The sequence below is a fragment of the Lygodium microphyllum genome, chromosome 10 (assembly GCF_053477565.2).
Source record: "Lygodium microphyllum isolate KBCC chromosome 10, Lygodium_microphyllum_v1.1.10, whole genome shotgun sequence".
Taxonomy (NCBI): domain Eukaryota; kingdom Viridiplantae; phylum Streptophyta; class Polypodiopsida; order Schizaeales; family Lygodiaceae; genus Lygodium; species Lygodium microphyllum.
The window spans coordinates 14,301,269-14,322,444 of NC_141144.1; positions in this window are offsets into that span (position 1 = coordinate 14,301,269).

Here is a 21,176-nt window from a genome sequence, read left to right on the forward strand (position 1 = left end):
AAGGACCATGCGAATGCACTCTGGTCCATTGCCACTCAGATTCACCTAAGAGGTCTTGGAGAGGTGTGAGGTTTGCTATTGAGTTGTCAGCCAGCTTGTTTGTTAAGTATTCCAGGGCCTCTTGGAGTTCTTTCTTGTTGCCTGGCACTTGGAAGGTGACGGGCTTAGGTCTCCCAAGATGGGTTCCTTCCATCATGCACAGTGGTATAGAGGGCGTTCCGTCGGTCACGCCCATCATCTTGATGGCTTGCTCATGTGCTTCTTGGTCCGAGAACGGCAAGTCGATTGTAGCAAGGACATGCATCCAATCCCGCTCGTCTTCTAGAGATGGGATATACTTGGTCAAGGGCCCATAAGACTTCTTGACCTGACTATCGCCCTTGAGCATCGAGGAGATGGCATCCAAGTTGATTGGTGAGGTTTTCCAAGTGTCCATCTCCACCCTCACAGCTTCCATCCTGTTGCCTAAGAATATCAAGCCGTGACCCCAATCTTCAATAACTCTGGCATTGCGCATCCAGGGCCGGCCTAACAGGACATCGTAGTCCACCCCCTTCATGACTATAAAGTCGACCGAGAACTGGACACCTGCAATTTTCACTGGCTAGTTTTTAAGTACCCCGAATGGCCTCACCCTCATGTCATTTGCTAACGTGATATTAAACTGAGCGGTCTCAACAGGTGGGTTTCCCCAGGTTTGCAGTACTGCATGGCTTAGCACACTAACCCTGGCTCTCGTGTCTACGATCCCCTTTCTTGTTGTGTTTCCTAAGGCTAGGACTGGCAACACTGCATGCATCTTGGTGCCTTCCCAGAAAGCGTTAATGTGCAAGGATTTTGGCACAGAGTGTAGCGTTAGACTTGGTATTTGTGTTTCTACGTCCTGATCTTGCAGATCCAACGCCTAATCTCATGATTCCTTGACCCAATGCTTGAGGTTTCTCCATAGGGTGGGGTGCTGCTTAAGTAGGTCTCCTAGGCTTAATGTCACTAGGGTGGTCATTAACGTGGTGAGGAGGCTGTCGGTTGCTCGTCCTCTCCTATGCCGAATTGTCTTGGCCAATGGCGGTGACTAATTTGTGGGCGTTCAACATCAAGGCTTGCCCTAAGGGGTGTTGTTTGGAGTGTAGTTGCCCTTCCTGACTTTGGTTGAGGGGGTGAGTCTGCCATGGTCATGCTGATGAGATCCTCGCTCCCATCCTCTAGGATGGGCTCAGCATCTCTTAAGTGCACTTGTGCCTCTTTTACCCAGTCCCTCACCTTTTCTATGGCCTCGAGTTGGCTCTTCGGATGCGGATACTCCCCTACCTTGGCACTTCCCTTTTCGGCCATCTTGGGGGCTGAAGTTTCCGTCTCTGTGTCCTCGACTTTCTTTCCAAGAGGTAGAGTTGTAGCACTCTCAGCTTTCAGTGAGATCTTAGCCTCCGACCTCCTCTTCCTTCGCTTGCGGCTCTTTTTTCTCATCGAGGCTGTATCGAGGTTGCTAGGCCCTGGTAGTGATATGCCGGCCTACTTTGTCTAGGCACGGGTCATGATCCACAATGGGATGGATATGGCCTCTCCATCAAGATTCTCGACGCTGAATAGCCCCAATGGGACAGATGGTACTTCGGCTAAATTTGTAGAAGATTTTCGCTTTGAGCAATCGACGAAGAGATGGGTGATTCCACACTCTACACACCTTAGGTCACCTTTATCTCCGTTCTGCTGCTCCCTCTTGGGGCAACGTGATGAGACATGGCTTGGGTGTCCACAGGTCCAACAGATGATTGGATCCTACATCTGCCCCCCTAGGCCTCTACCTCGTCCTCTTCCTAACGCCATCACTGGTACTGGTTGATAGTCCACGAGGATGGTGTTGCCCTCTTCGTCGTGAGAGACATAAGGGTATAAGTAAGTCTCTTCCTCATTTGGCTCTTCCACGTAGTGGACTGGAGCGTCACTCGGTGGATGGGTCACATAGGGACCGGGCGGCCTAGGTATACCTATAGGGTTTATGTCCATCCCGGGGGCAGCCGGCTTCATGTCATAAGGTGCAGGAAGGGCCAATGGGGCTCCCCTTTCGAAAAGTGGTTGCGGTCTATTTGCTAGGTAAGGTTGACCATATGGTTGGGAGTACGGAAGTCTCCTGGGCAATCTGCAGTGTATAGCGTCGTGACCGAACCTGCCGCAGTTAATGCAAGGTCTCGACCGAGGGTCTTAACACTCGGCTGGCAAATGATTTCCACCACAGTACACACATTGGATGTGTGGCCGCGTTGGTCGTGTCCACAGGTCTTGCAGCTTGACTATCTCCATCTTGACATCAGCCAAGTCGTGGTTCATCTTGGTGGCCTTCCTCTTATCTTGGGATGATGGTGCGGGTCGCTCACCAGAGGTTGGTGCTCTTTCCAAACCTCGCGAGCTGGTTTCTTCTGAATTGGAGTTCCTAGAGCTCCTCTCTTTCAATTGGTCGTCAACTCTGATAGCTTCCTCAAAAACCCTAGCTAGCGTGTCTCGCTGCAAGCTCGAGTTGGCTGCCAAAGCCTTATACAGTTCCTCATTTTGAATTTCGCTAATGAACACAGTTGAAATTTCTCTTTCAATCGGTCGTTCACATGTAGGAATTCTCTTGAAGAGGATCCTTACATGGGTTACGTAATCGCGAATGTCCTCCTCTTTCTGCTTGACATTCATCAATCGCACAAGCAGATTGTCTAAGTATCCAGGCTCAACAAATCTCTTAATGAAGAGATCCTTGAGGCTGTTGAAGTTTGCTTGCTCTGCAGCATCTAAAATTGTATATCAGGTCCTGCCCTTGTCACCTAAGCAAAGTCCAAACGCTTAAGAACGCTGAGTCAGGTCGCTAAGGCTGTTGGCTTCGCAGACTTGCTCGAACTACTCTACAAAGCTGTATGGGTTGTCATGGGGTTGGTACTTGTCGAGCTGCTTTGCGACTATCAGGATTATAGACTGGCTCCTAGAGCCTTGGGTTGCTCCTAACCCTGCCAGCAGTGAGGTTGCTAATGCTGCAGCACTTTGCTCTTCTACAGTGTTGTCTAGCAATCACTTCATGAGAAGTTCGCTCAGCGTTAAGTCTCCTTCTAGGGCTCTCTCATGATCCGTTCGATTTCTGTTGGCTAAGTTCAGCACTCGATGTACCTCACGCAACTTCGTGCTTTGCCTTTGGCTCCTGACCTACTGGTCTCTATTGTATACGGCTATCCCTTGCAATGCCTTATGGGCTAGCTTCCTCTCTTCTTCCAAGTCTGTGATGATAGTCTCTGCTGTCCGACCGCGGTGCTCATATCGGGCGTGTGCATCGTAGCTACTGACCAATTGCTGAATAGCCTTTGGAAAGATGCCCAAGTCGAGTTCCTCGTTAGGCCTGAGGTCCGATCTTTCCTCTACCATAGTCGGGTTCTCACCAAGCTATCAATCGGATTGAGTGGGTTTGTCAAATCCCCTTCGTTTGCACCGCTTGCTTGGTCCTATTTTGCATGTTGATGGTTTGTCTTTGTCCGTGGGTTCTCTCCTATTCGTGGGTTCCTTGAGTGGCTTATCTGAGTGAGTTCTTTCACTTATTAAATGCTTTTCTCAAGTTATCTCCTCTCCGTGCGTGTTTTCGTTCTGGTGCACGTGTGTTCAATCAGGCTTTTAGTTTTTCTTAAGTGCACTTCAAGTGCGGAAATTCAAGGTGAGTGCGATAAACAGCCTCTGAGCATCTCAAGCACCCTTGGGCCTGATAGGCTTGGTAGATTAATTCTCTGGCCGTCTAGACTGGATTTAAGGCCTCTCGACTACGTTGCCTTGCCGTTTCTTTTGGGCTCGATCAGGGTTTTATGGCTCGATGGGTTACCTCTAGGTCTCTGGGTTTCTAGGTATTGCAACAGCCCACTCAAACTGTTAAGCGGCCATGCCTTACGATTTGGTCTACTCGGTGCACCAAAATCAAGCTTTAAATGTCAAGAAGGCTTACGACAGGTTGTGCCGTTGAGCTCCAGTTGGCTCAAGTCAAATCTCTGAGACTGGGTTGGCCCAACTAGTCCAAATTGCAAGGGCCGAGAGAGTGACTCGGACGGGCCAAATCTCGCCTATCCGAGTGCGAAAAGTTTTTTCATAGGCTGGGGTCCAAGTGGAGTAACTCAGACGTGCCGAGCCAGATGTTGGGTTGAGGGTCGAGTATCATGTCCTGGGCCAAGTGGACACTCGAGCCGAGTGGACTTCGGGCCGTTGGTCAAAGGGCCGAGTCGAGTAACTCGGACAGGTCGAATCGAATATCGAGTCCGAGGGCCGAGTAGGGTTTTCGGGTCGAGGTCCGAATGGGCGGGTCTGAGGGCTGAGCCTAGGACTCGGCCTAACAAGGACTGTTCCGACGGGCCAAACACGATGCGACGAATGCCGCGCAATGCCAATTTCGATCGAATCTCTCTAGTCAGGCAATCATCCCCTGCATAAACTTCTAGATCCTGGCTAAGGCACCAAGGGAAGTGATTGGTATACCTGAGGTGAGTGGTAGGCTCTCCGACGACACGATCGAATCGAATCTTTGAGGGCTCTCTCTCTCTCTCTCTCTCTCTGCAATGGTTGAAAATGAGCTCTCCCTTGGCCTCCTGGCCCTTAAAACCCCTTCTCGGGCAGGGCTTTGACACTCTCAATCACTCACTTGCTGACATTAAGCATCCCAAGCTAGCTTTTTGCCATTTTTTGCATGTTTTATGCCCTGTTTGCACCAGTAAACCCTACCCTTTCCCGGTTCGATTTCCTAATGCTATCCTACACTAAATTCAACGAGAATCGAAAGCAACAAACGGACATGATTTCTTCCTATTTTCCAATCATCAAACAAACAAACTAACCCAAAATACTTACTTGTTTTGAAGATCAAAACACCCAACCTTCCCACCTACCTCAAGCTCTGTTTCGGGGGAGAATCCCTTACTTCAATGCTTGATATGTGGCACGCAAGCGCTCAAGCTTGAATCCATTGGTCCCGGCAAAACGGAACCAAAATGTGGGAGCTTTCGCTCAACCGCCAAGACCCACGGACCGCTTATTGTTTCAAGCGTTCCAAGCAAGCTCTAATGGCTACCTCTCACATAGCCGACGCGCCCTCGGTCCTACAAGTGTAGTGAGCTTACCTTGATGTCGATATGAGTTGCATCCTTTCTTTCACACTCCGGTTGCTCCATGATTCTAGATGCTAGCTCAAGCATGCTCAAGCCTCCTCCTTCTCCAAGCTCCAACCGCCATAGCCGTGTGCGCAAGAGAAGGAAAGAGAAGAGAAGAGAAGACAAAATGGTGAAGAGCTTCACCCCATTGATCCCTCACTCCCAAACACTCCCTCCCTCATACTCACAATCACTCCCTCTCTCAAGAGCACACACAAGCAAGGAGAGGAGAAGAGAAGAAGAGAAGAGCTCTTGTTCCAAAGAATGAGCTTCCATTCACTTTTTGAACTTTATATATACAAACCCTAAAACCCCATGGGCACCCATCCTTTTTTACATGACCGGCCATTGTGGCAAGGTCCCTTTTTCTAATTCCCTTTTTTTGCTTCATGTCCTAGGCCTATATTCGACTATTCTTTTACAAGTGGCACAGGAGGGAGCCTGGCACTCTTTTACAAGAGTTTTTGGAGTTTTTGAGGTGCCTTTTATTTAAAACTACGCTTTTGGCCCCGGCTTAGCTTTGGAGCCCGCCTGCGTGTCCTTGCTCCTTTTCCATCTTCTTTCTGCTTTTTCATTCGTCCTTCTGCCTTCTCGGCTTGGGGTTAATAGTAGGGAGAACAACCGTAGAGCTCATGAATTGACTGAAAATGCTCTTTCCTAGTATGTTGCTACAATGAGGGTGGATAATCCTAGATATGAGGGCAGGGAGTGCCTTCATTTGATTAAAGAATTTCTAAAAACTGGGGAGCTAAAGTCATTGGTTGCTGATAAATTGTGGGAATTTTTTCTCAACCTCCAAGACCCATTGACTGCTTATTGTTTCAAGCGTTCCAAGCTGAGCACTAATGGCTACCTCTCACATAGCCGACGCGCCATCCATATCTACGAGTATACTGAGCTTACCTCCATGCTGATCGAGTTAGCTCCTCTCCTGGGCACTCCGGTAGCTCCACGATCCAAGTGCAAGCTTCAAGAAAGCTCCATTCTCAAGCTCCACACTCCAAGCTCCATCGTTGCGAGCAAGACAAGAGAAGAGAAGAGAATAGAAGAAGAGAGGAGAAGATGGAGAGCTTCTCCTCCCCGGTCCCTCACCCTCACACACTCACTCCCTCACACTCCCTCTCTCAAGCACAAGCTTAAGCAAGCAAGAACAAGTAGAAGAAGAAGAAGAAGAAGAAGAGGAGAGCCACTTTTGGCCACACACAAGAATGAGCTTCTCATTCACTTTTCAACTTTATATACAAAACCCTAAATCCCTTTTGGGTGGTCATCCCCTTATCCCCTTTTTTACATGGCCGGATGTGGCCTAGGCCTTTTTCCCATTATTCTCCTATCTTCCTAGCTTCCTTCCTACCGCCCATCTACCTTTACAAATTGCACAAGTGAGAGCCTGGCGCTCTTTAAATTAAACCATGATGCGCTTGCACTCTTTCACAAAAGTATTGACTTGCGCTTTTCCTTGTGCGTCTTTTTCCCTTATATAGGACTTTTTTGCGCTTCTTGTGTTTCTAGATTTTTCTTCATGCGCATTCATCTTCTATTTCACTTTTGCCTTGGCTGTGTCTTCTGCTTTAGATTTTCCAACTTTTCCACCTTGTTCGTTTGAGGGTTAACATAAATACAAAAGGTATGCCATTGTCAGAAAGGCCAAGGCATATGTGCTCATAAATGATCAGTTGTACATGAAGGGGATTGATAATGTACTGAGAAGGGTGCTGGATAGTTTTGAGATTCCTACTTGTTTATCTTCCTGTCATGAGGAAGCATGTTGAGGTCATTTTGGTTTTGAGCTTACTAAAAGGGAAATTCTGCTAGCAGGACTTACTTGGCCTAGCTTGAGTGCTGATGTTGCTCATTGGTGTAAAGTTGTCATGCTTGTCAATCCTATGCAAAAAGGGTACTAATTCCAGAACCTACTAAAGCCATTGTTGCCTATGGACCATTTGAGAAGTGGGGTTTGGATTTTATTGGACCTTTGCCTGGTACAAAAATAGGAAAGTCTTACATCATTACTGCAATTGATTATATGACCAAATGGCCTGAAGCTAAGGCTACAAGGAATTGCAAGAAAGAGGATGTAACTCAGTTTCTCATGGACGACATATGCTGCAAATTTGGAATACCACTAGAAATAGTAACAGATCAAGGTCCTAGCTTCAAAAATAAGCTATTGAGAGAATTAACAGGGAAACTAGACTTGAAACTCAGATTTGCTACTCCTTATTACCCTCAGTGCAATGGATTAGTGGAAGCATTCAATGGAACATTACAGAAGATTCTCTTTAAGCAGGTGGAAGATCATCCTAAAGACTGGGACAATTATCTACATCAAGCTTTGTGGGCTTGTAGAACAATGCAGAAGACAAGTACAAGATTCACCCCTTTTCAATTAGTATATGATCAAGATGCTTTATTACCTATGAATGTCATGTTCCCTACAATGGAGTTTGTAAGAAAGCATCTGTTAGATCAAACAAAATTGGGAATTGACAGAGGGCTGAACTTGTATACCCTACAATTGGATATGCAGTAAGCAATGAATTGTTATGAAAAACAAATTGTGAAGAGAAGGGAATGGTTTAATACACAACTAAAGAAGAAGAATCTTGCATAGGGAATGCTGGTTATGAGATATGACAGTAGCTTGGACTCTACTTTTTAGACCAAGTTTCGAGTTAGATGGGAAGGGCCTTTCCTCATAAAGAAGAAGTTTGAAAATGGCACTTACTGGCTACAAGATTTAGATGGGACTGTTCACAATAGTAGAATCAATGGGTTCCGTCTAAAGAAATATATATGCAGAATCATGTAACTAAAGGGAATGTAGGTAATGTACATACTGTACATAAAGTAGGTTGCTTCAAGTTTATTGTTTGGGGGGCAGATTCAGTTTTCTAAAATCTGGTGTTTTTCATATGGTTGTAAATGGTGGAAAGCATATTCAAAGTGTGCTTTGACACCTACTAAATGTCTTTGTCAAGTTTGGTGTTGATCCGAGCAAGAATGTGAAAGTTATGGTCTCTGGAAGGTCGATGTTTGAAGTGGACTGCATGCAAAAATTTAGGACTACAAACTATGCAGAGCTGTTTCAGTTTGTTCGACACATGGTTGAGTTATTTCAGCTTTGAGACACACGCTTCATGCAGGAAGAGAAGATATAGTGTTCTCATTTCTGATTTTAAGTCCTCGAGTGGAATTTTACATGGTAAGGGGCATGCTTGCCATCTAGCAATTAAGGGGAAGCAAGGGGCACCTTGAAAAATTGAGGGAAAAAGTAAAAACGTGAGTAGTTTTTTTTCTAAAGAAGAGAAGTGTTAAACACAACGAGAGAGAGAGAGAGAGAGAGAGAGAGAGAGAGAGAGAGAGAGAGAGAGAGAGAGAGAGAGAGAGAGAGAGAGAGAGAGAGAGAGAGAGAGAGAGAGAGAGAGAGAGAGAGAGAGAGAGAGAGAGAGTGTGTGTGTGTGTGTGTGTGTGTGAGTGATATAGAGAGAGAGAGCGAGAGAGAGAGAGAGAGAGAAGAAGAATCTTGCAGGCTGAAGAAGGGAGAAATGTGAAGCTCAAAAGAAGAAGCACAAATTGTCAAAAGAAAGAGACCATGAAGCTGAAGTCATTGAAGCTATGGAGCAAGATGACAAGGCTAAAGTCAATGGGCTGATGCGAGTTCTCAATTTTCAGATGATGGTAATAGGAGTCTTTTTTTGTCTTGTTTTCTTCTACTGCTTTGTGGGGTACAGATTTTGCGAATCAATTTTGGCATGTGGATATCAGTGAAAGACAGCAAAAGGTTGTTCTTCTTCACGATGAGAGTGATGTTTGTTAGTTGTTGAGGGAGGTTGGCCGTCAGCAGAGAAGAATGGAAGTGAAAAGTCTCTACATCTGAAACTGGGTATGAGGCACGGAATATGTATTATGGGCAGATGTTGAATGCATGGGTTCGAGTTAGTGGAAATCTGGAAGGATTCGCAGCCAAGGAAATAATGGATCAACATTTGTAAAGGTCGAAGCTCCTACAACTCTTCATCAATGCAAGATTGTACTTTTGGAACAGAGTATTTGTGTTTGTTGTATAGAGCATGCAGGAATTTATGACTGCAGACTGTGCTGCATAGTTGTTTTAGGGTAGTAGATCAAAGAATTTGGCTCTAAGTTGTTCTAGAGAATTATATATTGGAAAGAGAGCTACAACTTTCCTTTTTGAAGCTTGGCGATCTAAGTTTTGGTTAAAAAGTTATGAACTGCTCTATGTAACGCTTCACGAGGCAATTTCTATGCTCTATGAGGAAATAGGTGAATTTAGTTGCTTCTACAACACCAACTTGGTTTCCCATGAAAGTCATCATGATTAACCATTGATATATTAGTGTAAACTCAATTTTGATGTAGTAATGGAATGTTTGCAGTGGTGAAATTCTTGAAGCGTTGAATGGACATGAGAATTTGCCGTGTAAAGCTTTGATTACCTATGTATTTGGTTTGTATTTATGTGTGCTCTGAGAAAAGAAGAACAGAGAGGGTCTACAACTGATTTTGTACTACTTGAAGCAATCATGCTTTGTGGGGCAATTTGTTGCGTGGGGTTGCCATCCCTAAAAAATAGGAGTTGTGTAAATCTGGAAGCTCTTGTTGTCAGAATCTCTACCATGGTTGTTTCAACATCAAATTCTCTCTAAAGGTGGTAAAATCTAAGCTTGAAGGTTTGAAATGTTTAAGTGTTGAGTTGAAGTCTCAGTGAGGAGTGAGTGATCGGTAATTTTTGATCATGTGTTCAGTGGTGCCATCTCATGGGTCTTGTTGAGGTGAGATCCTCGGCCTTTATCCTGTGGTGTTGTCTTGGGGGGCTGTTAGAGGCCAACTACCCAATTCACCTACCAACGTTGTTGGTGGGGATGGATGGTGTTAGGGTTGGAGTTGGAGATAGGGTTATTCGTTGTTGGAAATTGCACTGGTGGGCTGGCACAAGGGGTGGTTTGTGGGGATTCTTCACAGGGCGATTCTTTGGTGGGCTTGCATGATGGGAACAGGCCAGGTTTAGAGTTAAGTGTTGATGAAGAGATGGCTACACTTTCATTGGAGTCTTCAATACTTGCAATTGAAAACCTCACAGATGTGGTCTCTCCTTGGGGGTAGTGCTAGTCTTCATATAGTGTGCATAAGACATAGTTTGATTAGTTTGGGAGACAGGTTGAACTCTAAGCGAGGTGAGAGTAATGCATTGCACTTGAGGACCCAAACTATGTATACAATGTGGTTTAGATAGTATGTAAGTGCATGTGCATACTTAGACATTACATAGTTAGAAGACTGCCGGTCTAGTGCCACATAGCAATATGTGGTTGAGGAAAAGTACACATGAAGGTGGATGAGACATCATTTGTGATGTGGCAACATAATGTAGCATAATTGAACTCATCGACACCTTAACTTTTGGTAGCTAGTAGCTACTTGTATTGCTTGAAAAGTACGGTGTACTTTCTATGGTCGTTCATGCATTGCTTACCACGATCGATTGCAATGATAGTGAAGTGGAGTGCATAAAAGAAAGCATTCAAATGGGTCATGGTGAGAATTCTAACCATAGGCGAGACAATCTCCCTAGGTATGTCCTGACCTTGATGTACCCTGAACAATTGTGGGGGATGTGAAAAGGCCTAGGGGAATAGGGATGGAGCCAGCCACAGAGCCAACCGACCAAGATCACTAGACGCACCTAATTTGAGGACCCCTAGGTGTTGTGCTGTGATTGTGAGTGCTTTTTCCTTTTTCTTTCGTTGTTTCTTTCTTTCTTTTCTTTTATTGTCCTTTCTTTTTGTTTTATCTTTTTGTTTTTCCTTTTTCTGCTTCTTTTTTTTTAAATACAACCATTGCAATACGTTGAGGCCATCAACCTTTCATTTGGACTGGGAAATATAGAGAGTCAAAGGTTGTGAAAATGGATATTACAATGATGATTGTGTTACTAGCATCGTTGCTAGGGGAACAATTGTGAAGATAGGGAGATACACTTGAGATTTTGCAAAATCTCTTTGTGACATGCGATGTCGGTACAATTGAGGTAACAACTGCCGTGAGCCAAATGTAGAGTTGGACCCAAAAAGAGAGTAGCCAATGACTATGCTTTGGGCCATGTGATGTGGGCGGTCTGCAAGGGTGATTTTCGCTTTCAATAGTGAGGCTTCCATTGTGGCTCTTTGTTCCTGGTATTTCTGTTGCTTTTTCTATGATGACTCTTTGTGGGGTTGGTGGTTTTGTGGCATCTTGGACATTGAACGCTTTCGTATAGAGACGTGTGCATCTTGTATCCACTCGATAGCTCGTGAGAGTACAAGCAAGTCATATGCCTCAACTATAATGAACATGTGCAATGCAAAGAGACATCACTTATCTGAATCCTATGGTGTTGACTTAGATACATATCACTTGTGCTTGATTTTCTTTTTCTTTTGCTAAACGCATGAAATATATTACAAGTAGATATGGAAACTTTGTACAGTTGGGGAACCTGCCCCCATTTAACCATCTAAAGACAAAAAGTCCTGGCTAGGTAGCACTTGGTAAGCATTTTATACAACATAGGGCTATTCTATTTCTATGAGGTAGGGTGAGTCCTGGTGATGAGGCAACGGGGGCGTTGCTGGTGAGGGGCTCCTATCAGGTCGGGTAGGGGAGATATTGGCTGGGACCCAAATGGTGTAGTCCTTGGCTGCTGCCGTTTCAAGAATGCTTTTAAAAAATTCATCAAATTCCCTCTTGTTTTTAGCTTCCTTCTCTTCTTTTGAGCACCTGGTGCCCGAACATCTGGGGAGGGCCTACATGACAAGGGTCACTACCCCCCGAGCATTCCCTTGAGACTTCCTCTTCCTGGTCTAGGGAGTTTGCGGCCTACGTCTTGGGAAATGTCACTTTAGGCCTTGCCTCAGTGCATACCTCTTTAGGGTAGGCATGTAGCATTTTGGGGGAGGAGCTTCTGTCGTATGCTCCCTTCTACATAGGAGAGCTTCTTTGTAGGCCAGCTACATTGTGTGCTTCATGACATGCAACTATGGGGGAACCTGCAAAATGTGAACCAAGGGTTAGGCCCTGAGGTAGGATAGAACTATTCACATGAAACGGATTAAACAGTGGATTATCAAGTGCATATGACAAGGAGGGGTGAGGTGAGGCATGCAATGTTTGTTGTAGAGGGATGGCCCCTGTGATGATGTTTGTCCTACCTCGACTACGAGGCATATTCCAGCTAGTAGCAGATCTTTGCTCACGCCACGTTGCATAGACTGGTTGTGATGGAATGGGGTAGGGCTCATCCGTAGAAGGATAGATCGAAAACGGGGGAAAGCCTATAGAAGGGGACAGTGCCCTGTGTATACCCCCTTAGAGGTGTTGGTGTCAGAGCTTCCCATGGCAGCCATGAGGACTACATTCCCTCTACCTAGAGGCGGGAATGGTCATGCAACTTCTAGACGTGTGGTGAGAGGAGGACCCTAGAAGCTCAACCTGTCAAACCCAAACTTTTCTCCCTGTGCTTGACTATCATTGCTTGTGTGGGTTGGTATTATCTATACACAATTACAAAATTCATTGTTTAGTTATTTACATATTTATGAACCCATGTCACTTTGTGAGGATAAGAACCAATTGTAGAACTCGAGGAGTGTGGCACATGCATCCAATACTCGTGGCAGCTTACTCAATAACAGCAAATATTTTGTGACATCGAGTAGCATGGTACCTTGTTTGAGTCTACTCGCAACATGTAGCTCCTCCTCAGTGAGAATCTTATCAACTGAAGAGTTTTCTTGGCTAGTTTTGGCTAAGTCTATACCTCGAGTGGCAATCAGTACTTGAAGGGAAGTTGGTGCCACATAGGTTGGGTTTCTTTGAGACCACCATTTGTCCAATCACTCCTCTGAGACCGTCATAATTTGGGATCCCAATTTAGCCATTGTAGCTTGGTTTTCAAACCAATGTTTTTCAAATTGACTTGGACCCTCTGATCGTCGCTTTAGTTGCTCTATCTCTGAGAGATTTGGTTGGCAAAGTGCTTCGTTGAATGTCATACTTAAGCATAATTCATCGGCCTCCTTGTCAGAGATGAGTTGCATGCGCTTATGTAGGAGTGTGTCATAGTGGTTGTTAAGGTATTCTTGCTCTTCCTAGGACAAAGGGCATGGCAAGTATTCTTCAAGCTGCTCCTTAGGGAATGTGCCCATGTTTGCAAGGACCTACACATGTGCGAACAATTTGAGTTTAGCATCCAATTCAATTAAGCATTCTGTGACACTTCTATGTTCAATGAGGGCTTTCTTGGTTGCTATCCCATGCAAGGTTCTAGGAGTTTTCCTAGGGTTTAACATAGCTGGGGGCTCAGGCCTAGATGAGCAAGATTGGTCAACACTAGGATTGCTTGTATCCTTGGGGTTTCCATGTTTCTCCTAAGGCTTTGCTGCTATTGTGTCATGGTTCACCTCGGATGTGAATGGTATAGTCTTGTCACCCTATTGTGACATTGTTGTATCCACTCTTGATTGGTTAGTGCAAGTTCTATTGTCGGTGGATTGAGTGTTAATGGTTGCTTTGATTTATCAAAACACACAGATGTGTCTGAGGTTTCACCGATGTTAGGAGAGATGGCAATGGGTTGCTTAGTGGGTGGACTCAATGCTTTATTCCTCAGCTCTTCGGCACTCTTGGTCTCAATCTTCTTGGCATCTACAACCACTTGCAACTGTCGTTGTTGTTTTTGTTGTTTTCTCCTATTTTTCTTGGGCAATTGCAATATATCCCTTAAGGACTCAAGACCCTGAACTAGGTCTGATGTTGTTGTGCTTGGTTGGGCCTCAGCCTTCTCTTCTTCTGGCATGTCCTTATGGGACATAGCTGTGGCCTATTGAATAGTCTCATGAGGTTGTGAGGGTACAAGCTGTGATTCCTTATTGAAAGCAGTAGCGGCTAGTTCAGTGGACTGGCCACTATTGGTAGACCACAATGTCAAATCCTTAAGCAGATCAAAAGTGGCCATGTCTTTTGTTGCCCTTTGCGCATTCACTTGTGTAGATGAGCATCAGTTGAGCTAGTCACAATGGATTGCACAGGCATATCCCTAGGTTGAAAATTAGGGGCGATGTCATGTCCCGCATCTTGGACATTTGGAAGCTCAGATGGAGATAGAGAGTGGGATTGAGCAGTTGTACTTGACAACTGCTGTTATGCTTCTTGTGTCCATTTAGAGAAAGAGGGTGTAGGAGATTTGGGACTCCTAGATGGACTTGATATTGGCCTGAAGAATTGCTTGCGGCTATTATGCGATTCTGCCATTTGCTTTGTTGAGCAATCAGCGTTAGCATGAGCAACGTTGTGCCTATGATGTTTGTTATCCCCTTGGGAAATCAAGGGCTCCTTAGGCACTAGTGGCTTTTGTGCAAACTCGACCGATGCATATGATGTTCACTTGTTACAACGCATGCTAGGCTGAGGATCTACCCTTCGAATAGTCATGTTTGGTGTCTCGGTTCTAATCGTGAGGGGCTCAGTCACTCCAACGTTTTTGACTCAAGACTTGGTTTCTCGTTTAGATTTCCTCCTGCACTTCTTTGCTCTTGATATTTCCTAGCCTTTAGCTGACAAAGGTGGTTTAGTAGGGGGCTTCGGTACCCAAATCCATTGGTTACCTACATAATACCCTTAAGCATGTACCAACACTTTGGATATCCATCGCAATGCTGTGCTGGCTCTCCATCGATACCTTCATCTATAAGGCTTGGGCTTCTTTTGTGGTCTTCTACGATATTTGTAAGTCCAAAGCCTATCCTTGGCATTGTCTCATGACCTTCTTATTTCAAGCATGGCCTTGCTTTACTGGTTTTCTTTGTTCAACATGCGCTTTTATCAACTCTTCCAACAAGTCCTTGCTCTCATTACTAGGCTTGCCTGGTATGTCAACACATTCCTTGTCTTTCCCTCGAGGTTTGATGAGGTCACCCTTGCTAAAGGTTGTGATTATCCTCACACTCGATAATGTCAAGTGTATCCTCTTTGTTATGTAATCGGCCTCACACTTCGTCACCCTTTTGAAGGGTCATCCTAAGAGGGTTTCCTTTCCACAATTAGCACTACTTGGGGGAACATGGAATAGGATAGGAAAGCTTTCGGTTTTAATAGTTACAAGGATTTTGCACTTCCCTATAAGGGTTTGTAGGTGTCCCCCATAAGGATTAAGAGTTGCATTAGTAGGTATAAGCTTTGGTTGGCCTAGTAGAGTCCATGTTTCATAGGTCAAGATATTAAGATCTGCTCCTTCATTGATGAGAGCATCGACACATTGCTCTCTTTTTGCGGTGAGTTTGACCCTAAGATAAGTAGACGGTATTATGTCTACAGGTTTTTGTGGTATGGCCTTTTTGCCCTTGTTGGCTAGATTGGCCCATTGAGGTTCTAGGGTCTCTATTTGTCTTTGTTCGAGTATGGGATTTTGGCTATTGTTTTGCAAGTAAAAATCTATGTTGGTGCAGAGCCATTACTACACTCAGATCCAATTTGGAGAACCTATCATAACGCATGTTTTCTCTCCAACCTACTTGGGGGAGGTGTGGAGGGGGTAGAGCCCCCTCTCCGCAGGTCTGAGGGGGGTAGTCCCCCCCAACCCGCAAGGCCGGTATGCTAAATACCATGTGAGATTGGAAGGACCAACTTTGAACTTCTTGCTCTAGATTTTAGCCTGATGATAGATCTATATGGTGCTTTTAGCTCTATATGGTCTCTTGTTCTGTATTTTCTTGTTCTGGTTTGTTGGTCCAATTCCCAAAATCGAACTTCTGGGTGGTCCGACTTTCAGATTCAGATTGTCTGACTGGACTGGGTCCGATTCCAAAGAGTGGTCCAATTGGTGGTTGTGTCCCAGTCCTATGGTTGGTCCAACTATGGAGTGATCCGATTGTTATGTGTGTCCGATTGGACAAATGGGGGGTCGACTGGACAGGCAGTCCAGTTGGGGAAGGTTGTCCAATTGGATAGTTGGTCCGAATGGTGAATTCAATAGCTTGTCCGAGTGGGGTTGGGCCAAGTTGGCAAGGCCGTGGGTTGAATATTAGGTTGGTCAGAATGGTTGACTCAGGCTAAGCGATAAGTGTCCGGGTCAAGTGGGCCAAATGGTTGAACGGTCGAGGGCCAAATCAAGTGGGCCGAGTGGTGAGTGACTGAGGTGATCTGTAATGAAAGCAATCAACCATGGAATGAAATCTAACTGAAATTGAAAATTAACTAAGCTACTACAAAGAATTAACAAATCTATTGCACCAAGACATCCTCATCATGTATTAATGGTTGGGGATTCAAGAATACATGACGGCCATGGCTGAGTGCTTCATAGGCTAAGAAGAAGCTAACTCCAAGAAAATGGTAAAGCCAAGATTATTGAATGATCAAAAGATGTCTTGCCTTTGGCCTCTAGTCCCTTTTTATTCTAACCCTCCTCCAAACTTAAGGGCTGTTCACACCTGTACACATAGGCTAGGGCTAAATTTACAAAGGCTGGAATTAATCCAAGGTGCAAATATTAATGTTGTATTTTCCTTCATGTCAAACCATCCCGTCTTGAAGATGGTTTTGTCCTCAAAACCAAGAAGTAACGGACTAAATCCAAGTCAAGGATGATAGTAATCATGCCCATTCATCTTCCCAATGATAAGAAAGCACTGTCCATGAAAAGAAGACCTTTTGCATGCCAAATTGTGAGAAAACTGGCTGCTGTCCAAACAGGGCTGATTCACTAAAACTGCCATAACTTCTGATATATTGGTCTAAATAAGGCGTATGAGGTGTGGAAACGAAATATACACTCCCAAGCATCACCCCATAACATCAGAATCAAATTTTGATGAAGTCAGGACAGTTTTATTGTCTGCAGAAATTTCATACAGCAAGCTGTCTCTGCACAGTCACTGCATACTGCATCATATATCATCCTATAATAACCAAGGAAAGTTACTGACATAAGTGGATGGTTGCCAAGAAGACTCTTCAATGGGCAAATTCTTCCACTTAATGAGATACTCAATGAGAGTACGATTTCTGAGAACTTTCTCTCTCTTTCCAATAATGCTTTCAGGTTCATATATGATCAGTCCTGCCTCATCCAATGGTGGTAACTCTTCCAATACTTGTACATCGGGCCCAACATACTTCTTCAGCTGTGAAATATGGAATACATCATGTATTTTAGTGGAGGATGGTAGCTGAAGTTTATAAGCAAGCTCTCCAATTTTGTCCAAAATCAAATATGGCCCATAAAACCTATGAGCAAGCTTGTTATTCCCACCCTTTAATGAAGCATAATGCGTCTTGGGCACTTTGAGAAATACCCAATCTCCAACTTTGAAGTCTAAATGTCTTCTTTTCTCATCAGCATAGACCTTCATTACGTCTTGTGCTTTCCTTATGCTGTCCTTGCATTGCCTCATGAGCAACTCCATTCTTTCCAACTCTTCCTTTGCTTGTGGGTTGATGTCTTCATGGAATAAAACTGATGGAAGTTGGACTTTATACCCATAAAGAGCTTCAAACGGAGACATCCCAATGCTCATGTGATGCGTGTTATTATAGCAAAATTCAGCAAGGTGGATCCAACGATCCCATGAAGCTTGTGTGTCATGACAATAATGCCTAAGGTACACTTCCACCCAATGATTGACTCTCTCCGTTTGCCCATCAGTCTGAGGGTGATAGGCCGTGCTAGGAGTGAGGAAAGTACCCATAGAGGAGAATAGACTTTTCCAAAAGTTGCCCATAAACTTTGAATCACGGTCTGATACTATTCTCATAGGCATACCATGTAGTTTGAACACACCTTCCATAAATTGCTCGGCGACTTGTCTTGCTGAATATTGGACTTTAGTTGGGATAAAGTGGGCTGATTTGGTCAATCTATCAACTACCACATAGATACTGTTCCATCCATGACTGGTAGTAGGCAATCCCGTTATGAAATCCATGGAAATATCTGTCCATTTGCCCGTAGGTATGGGTAAAGGCTGAAGTAAGCCGGCTGGTAATAGAGTGGAATCCTTATTTTGCTGACACTCCAAGCACTGAGATACATACTCTTCAACATCTTTCCATAGACCTTTCCAATAAAAGCTTTGATGAACTCTATCAAACGTCTTGAAAAGGCCCAAGTGACCAGCCACTGGCGATGAATGCATCTCTTGAAGCACCTTCAGCTTGAATTTACTGCTGGGAATCAAGTATACTTTACCCTTAAACCATAAGAGGCCATTATGCACTTTAAAATTAGGAAATTCAGCATCACACCCTTGCTGTAATTTCTGTAAAATATGGGCAGCATGCTCATCAAGCACATATTCCTCTTGAATGTCTTCAATCCAATCCTTATAGATGGTAGACACAGTAGATAGACTGCATGCCCACATTCTTGATAACGCATCAGCCACCACATTATCCTTGCCAGCCATGTATGATATTTCAAAATCATATGATTGCAAAGTGGCCAACCATCTCTTTTGCTTGGGAGAAAGATTGGGCTGCGAGAGAAAATATCTCAAGACCCTATGATCGCTTTTGACTTTGAAGTGTGTCCCATAGAGGTAGTGGTGCCATTTCTTGATTGCATGTAAAATAACAAGCATCTCCTGCTCATAAACATGCATCTCTCTCTCTTTGTGATCAAATTTTCTGCTCTCAAATGCAATAACACCATGCTCCTGTACTAAAACTGCTCCCAAACCTCTACCACTGGCATCTGCATAAATGGTAAAAGTCTTGGAGAAGTCAGGGCAAACTAGTATGGGTGCTGAAACAAGCAATTCTTTCAGCTCATTAAAGCTCTTGTCAGCGATCTCATCCCAAAAGAAGGCCTCCTTTTTCAGCCGATCAGTAAGAGGAGCTGCAACATGAGCATAGTTCTTCATAAACCGTCGGTAAAAGGATGACAAACCAAGGAAACCTCTTAATGAAGTGGCATTGGTTGGTGTAGGCCATTCTTTGACGCACTGAACCTTCTTAGGATCCACTTTGATTCCATCTTCTCCCACTATATGACCCAAGTACTCCACTTCCTTTGTCATAAAAGAGCATTTAGTGGCCTTGGCAAACAGTTTGTGTATCCTCAATATGTCAAAGACCTCTTTTACATGCTGCAAATGGTCTTCTTTATTCTTGCTATAGATCAAAATGTCATCAAAGAATACCAAAACTGTTTTAAAGAGCAATGGCTGAAGTATCTTACTCATGAGAGACTGGAATGTGGCTGGAGCATTTGATAACCCAAAAGGCATAACCATAAACTAATAAAGACCCCTCTCCGTCCTGAAGGCTGTTTTGAATTCATCCCCTTCCTTCATGCGTATTTGATGATATCTTGATCTCAAGTCAATTTTGGAGAACACCTTGGCATCCTTCAATTCATCTAAGAGATCATCTATTCTAGGTATTGGATACCTATTCTTGATAGTGACCTTGTTGAGATCGCGGTAATCAATGCACATTCGAAAGGAGCCATCTTTCTTCTTCACAAGAAGGACTGGAGAAGCAAAAGGTGATTGGCTTGCCTTAATGAGACCCATTTCCAAAAGCTCTTTGACTTGGCGTTCTACCTCTTCTCTTTCCACTTTGGAGAGGCGATATGGTGGTTTGTTGATGGGCTTTGTATTGGGCAGCAAGTCAATGGGATGATCTACTTCTCTTTTGGGAGGAAGAGAGGTAGGTGGCTGAAAAATATCATCATATTCTTTCAGAAAATTACAAAGACATGGGTCCATATTGTTGGTAGGAGAAGAGGGCTGATCCTCTTCAATCTTGGAAAGAAGAATGGTGAACATACATGCCTTTGCATTTATCTCTTTCTTAACTTTCTTGGGGCTGATAATCTCCATTCTTTTCTTTTCAGCTCCATGTAGTGTTACTTGTTGTCCACACCATTTAAACTCCATTTCCATGTTGTTGAGATCCATGGTAAATCTGCCCAAAGATTTCAGCCAGTTGTAGCCAAGTATTATATCAATGGGACCCATTTCTAATGCAATTAGGCTCACTGATGTAGTGCACAATGGGGAAAGGGTGATAGGTACATTTGGATAGCATTGATTGCTCATCTCAAAATTTCCATTTGCCACTTGGATTTTGAGTGATGTAGGCATTTCATGCGTATTCAATTTCAGCCCATTGAGTGACTTAGCATTAATGAAGCTATGTGTACTTCCCGTATCTATGAGTATATGAGCGGTCCTTCCCTTGATTTGACCTTTAAGGCATAGGGTATTATCCCCTCTTGAACCACTCCATGCATCACTTGATATGGCACATAGCGATGGATGTAAATCAGTCCATGAATCATCCAAATAATGACCACCCGAGTCAAAAGGAAACCCATCCATCGGATCATAGAACTCATCATGGCCATTCTCTTCATTTTCATGCGCCTCTTCTTGAGTTGTTGTGACATCAAGCTGAGCCAAGCTTCCTTCAATAGATTCAACATCGGAATCATCCTCGATGATCATGCTAATCTTCATATTTTTGGCCTTGCATTTGGACTTATGATCGGGTGACCATTTCTCTCCACATTTGTAGCATAGACCTTTAGCATACATATCTTTAAGCTTGTCATTCGATACATGTTTGCCTTGAGTAGGGGCTGAAGTTTTGGCATTTATATCAGTCCTCTTTCCATCAAATCTATTTTCAGCATTAGGTCTGAAATTACTGCTTTGTTTTGACCCAAACACAGTAGAAAAAGTGGGTATCTTGCTGTAGGTATTGCTGAAAGTATTTGATGGCTTCCCAATATGCTGAAAATCAGTTTTAGCATGCCCATAATGGCCTGATGTCCTTGGGAACTGCATAGGCTGAAAAGAATGCCCTGTTTTTGGCTGAAAACCCTTGTATTTCTGCCCATAACGTTCAGGCAATTGAATGGCAGCTTGTAGGGATGTAGGATTCATGGCTCCAACTTCAGAAGAAAGAATAGGTTCCAAACCAAATATGTATTTATTCAACTTGGCACTATCGAAAACCCCA